Raw genomic sequence first — 4,880 nt, 5'->3', positions numbered from 1 at the left:
GCCCAGTCAGTGGTTCTTGATATTAGACTTTTTTTAAAATGATACCACCAAATTTTCACTAATTCTTGATTATCCCCCCTTGAAAGAGGGTGTGACCCTTCACTTGAACAAACTTGAATCCCCTTTCCCCGAAGATGCTTTGTGGCAGGGTTGGTTGAAATTGCCCAGCGGTTCTAGTGAAGAAGACAAAAATGTGAAAAGTTTACAGGCGGACAGATGGATGACAAACAAAATGTGATCAGAAAACCAGAAAAACTCAAGTGAGCTAAAAACTGATGATCACAAGTACTTGGAAAGAGTTACAGTATTTGAAAAGCAGTTTTGTTTTCAGAAGCTGAAAATGTATGACTTGTATCCATGTTGAAAAAATTTCACATTTCAGAAAACAGTATGATTAAAAAGAGTTAATCAAGGTGCTTTGAGTAGCAAAATAAGCTAAACTGGTATAGCTAATTCAACCACAGAGCTTAGTGAATTTTAAAATGCACAACCTTTTCAACTCTTAATCATTCTTAAAATATTTATATCATCATTTCTGATTCAAGGGAGAACTAGAGATATGATCAGAAGTATATCTGTTGACTAATAAACATGTACATGTATATTGTGTTTTTTAAGTCATTAATGTTTGTTTGTCGTTAAATGTCCCTCTTGGGAATTTTTCACTCATACGGAGACACCACCACTTAAAAATAATGAAGACGTACAAGTCGGATTTGAGGTTAACATTCATTTTAGGAATTTTCAACAATTAAGACATAAAGAGATAACTCCTTCCCCTTGCCCCTTCCCCTTCCCAGACCCCTGTTTGTTCATGTATGCTAACTAGTCTAATACTTTGGTTTGACATAAAAAAAAATGTGAATATATACAAATAGTTTAATGGTCCATCTCTTTGAATGATTTTCATTCCTAATTCTAGGAGGGTACATGGGTTGACCCAAATTCATGAATGAAATGTCAAGTAATCTTATCATTGATGCACTTTTATTTAATTTGATGTAGTCATATTATGAACATTTCCAGTTCATTAAGAGAGTGGGGATGACCTCCAGGGGTTCATAACCTTAAACCATTAGATGTACATAACATAATAACACAAGAAACAAAATTATGTATAGTCAAATGGAAAAGTTTTCTACTATTTAGGAGTCACATGATCATTTGTCATTTCAGGGACAGGGAGCGGCTAGGGAGATTGGACCCCCCCCCCCCCCCCGGAATTTGCAGAGTTATTTAAAAAGGACTATATACTGATTTACAGAAGCAAATAAAAAATGACTTTGGATGCCCTCCCCCTTTAAAAACATGGACCCCACCATCATTGTTTTTATTTTGTTCGTTTGTTTGTTTTTTTTTTTTTTGCTCCTCAGGAAATTCTGGGCTGGAATTTTTTTGGACCGAGGTGTGGACCCCCCCCCCCTTCCCCGGAAAAAAATTCCCGGATCTCTGCCTGTAACTGAATGTAATGTCGACAACGGGAGATAACTCTTCAGAATGTGAAATTCGTCTATTGTGGCATCCGATGATCCACTCTCTACCATCGGCTCATACATTCAGTGTCAGAGAGAAACGAACGACAACTCTGCATGGGAGATTGCCGATGATCTTTGATCCTTTTTAATCTTTAACCTAACCATTTGCATTTCGGTTTATTTTACCCCAATCTATACTTAAACTTGTACTTACCGACTGTCATAGGTCCTGTCAACTTCATGAAATATAATCCAATTAAAACACAAAATGAATTAATTTCCACTGATATACATGTAACACTGCACCATGTCACATGGCATGTGCAATCTAAAAATGATAATGGTAAAACTAGTACTAGTACTGGTAGGGTGACGCAAGCCCAATGTGATGTAGAAATTTTCAAAAAGGTGTTCACATACATGTACAGTACAAGAACAAATTTTAAATTATCATAACAAACGATGTTTTAACATAACTTTGCCATCTAGGCCTATTTCCAAAAACAGGCAAATTGTGTGTGTGTGTGTTGGGGGGGGGGGTGACAAAATTGATTGGGTATGGCTTTTCAAGGAGGTTTTTGCCTAATCAAATGCTAAAAAAAGTTTGCACATTTTGATAAATTCATCAAAAACGCTTTGTACTAAAATAATATTATTTGTTGTTGAGAAAATAAATTTAAAAAGTTCCAATTATGGGCCAGAAATTTACTCCCCCCCCCCCTTTTTATCAAAACCTAATTTACATCATTAATTAAATTCTGTTATTTCAGACTGGTAATGAATTAAGTATATGAAATGCGTATAAGAGGTTCATGGGTCACATGGTCACCTGAGCATTTTATGCTCGATTTGACGAATACATGTACTGTGTAAATTATAGAATTATTTGGACTTTTTCCTTGGTAAGCCCAATATGAAGGAGTGTGCATTTAGAGGCAAACACCTTAGTGCGGGTATTACTGTCTCATGACAGCATCTAGTTCTAATTAAAATCACATTAAAACATCACCTTAATCAGCACAGATTTGAAACAAATGAAGATTTTTAAATGCCTATAGATACCCCAAATCCGGAAAAGTCGTACCGAACCTATCTGAGTTTCGTTTATTTAAATCAATGGGGAGGAGACATTTGGAAAAACACCAGAATTGCCTAGGCACAGGAGGCCGCCATCTTGGACACCAAAGTTGTGCGGAGAAGAAAAGCTGACAGGAGTCCTGATTGGTCATTAACAGAAAATCTTTGTGGTGGAATTTGACAGTGAAATATAAGTGATAAAAATTATATGTGACATAACAGAATGTGTAAAAAGATATAGGACTTATAAAGGAAGACTTGAGATGAGGGGTGATATTTTGCTGGACACTTTCATTCAGTGCGGATCTATACCAGTTGTAAACAGGCCAAAATTCAAAGGAAAAGTGCCGCGGCACAGTATATTTTTCGTGGTGGAATTTTGAAGAAGAGGTGTTGAACTTTGCTGCACAGTGACTGATTTTTAGAAAATTGAATATATAAATAAGTGACAGTGATTGGAATTTGTATGGAAGTCTATGGGAAAACATTTGGTGGTGTTTGTCCATTTAAGAGGGCTGGGTGGTTGTGGCCATTTTCAGACTATATTGATCTCCTTTAGAAGAAGAGCTCCATATAAAGATATACAAAAATGATCAAATTTTAAAACTAAAATGTACGAAATTTTTGTTTGCCAAATGATAGTTGACAGGTTAAGATATCATATCTAAAAAATTAATTTATACCTGATGGTTAATTTGTTGACCCCCCAGCCTCCTTAAATCGGACACTTGAACAATCTGATGGTAGATCATTGACGGGCGCGTTTGCCGAATGATACTTCTTGCGCTATTTTACCTGAGAAAATAAATCGAATGAAGTTAAATTAGATGCCTGTAGCCATAGTGATCAAACTAAGAAATTTGCACGCTTGCATTTCAAATAATACAATAAATATTAACATTACATGTAGTTCCTTTAAATTTTAAAATGAAAAAATTGTATTTAGGTGGCTTTCAATACCGGTAGCATTGTCTTGCATGAATGTTAAAAATGTTTGACGCTTTTATGTATGATGACATTGAAATAAAGAGCTTGTGTATTCTTGAGAAACTTTTATGACATAATGTTTTTGACTTTTGGTAATAGTGCTTGATGGTGACAAAACATGTTGATTTGAAAATAAGATAACATAGGTTCCATTCGATAAACAAAATAAACCAACTGCTCACATCAATGAAATAAATGTTTTTTACTTATTATAATGTGTTGGTCTTAAATTTCTTATAATTAATATGAGCTACATTTCCTACGTATTTTTGGAATGACCCTTGTAATAAAACAGTTCTTGTGTCATTAATGACGTCACTAGCCTTGACTTGCTTTGATTCAGAGGAGTGGATTCATTGGTCTGACCGGTCGACAGGTGATGCTTACTTCTCAATGGTACCTGATTCCACCATTGAAGTTTTTAGAGGCCAGTGTTTCCTCTTCATTTGATTTTATTCAAATGGACCTTTGAGCTTGATTACTGTTCGTTATCATTATATTTCACTTAATAATTACAAAAATGCTTACTTGAATATGAAGTCGCCCGAATGGCGCAGTGGTTAGAGCATTTGCTCTAGACTCGCGCTGTAAGGAGTTGCTCATTAAGTCGCGGGTTCGAATCCACTGCGGGTCATGGAGACCGGTCCTTCGGATGAGACCTTATAAACCGTACAGTAGGTGCTGGCACGAATAAGACCCCTCACTGCTCAATGGCCCTAAGTGCCGAGTATAGATCTCAAAAATTGTAGCACTCCACCGGCAAGTGGTGGAGTCTCCATATGAGTAAACAAACAAAGAAAACTTGAATATGAAACTATCGTCAATTTTTATATCTAGTGAATAAATACTAAAAAAAACCATTTATTCAAAACAATTATAGAAGTAATCCCAATGCAATCAACCTCAAAAGTGCAAGGGCATAGACTAGACAGTTTTAGCTGAAATACGGAATATCAAATATGTAATAAAAATTCTGATTCCATATTTTTGACGTTATTGTTGCAGGGGTGGTTTATACTAGTTGTAAATAACTCAACTCCTGGCTAAGGGTTCATTATTGTGTTTATTACTGATGTTTATGGAAGTCAATATTATAAACAAAATGGCCCTATAAAATAAAATAATAACAATGAATATCACATGAGATAACAAATGTATATAATATATATATTACTTATTCTTATTGATGTACAATAAGTAGATTTAACTGTTAAGAGTTATATCCCTTACTTTGAATATTTAGCATATACATAAATCACTTTACAAATATTCTTTACACAAATATTTTACTGCCACATTTCAAGAAATGTAACAATATGTAATTATAACTTAAAATATACA

Source organism: Saccostrea echinata, unplaced genomic scaffold (genome assembly GCF_033153115.1).
Source record: "Saccostrea echinata isolate AGI-Se365-2 ecotype Australia unplaced genomic scaffold, CSIRO_AGI_Sech_v1 ptg000025l, whole genome shotgun sequence".
NCBI lineage: Eukaryota > Metazoa > Mollusca > Bivalvia > Ostreida > Ostreidae > Saccostrea > Saccostrea echinata.
This window is presented reverse-complemented; position numbering follows the sequence as displayed.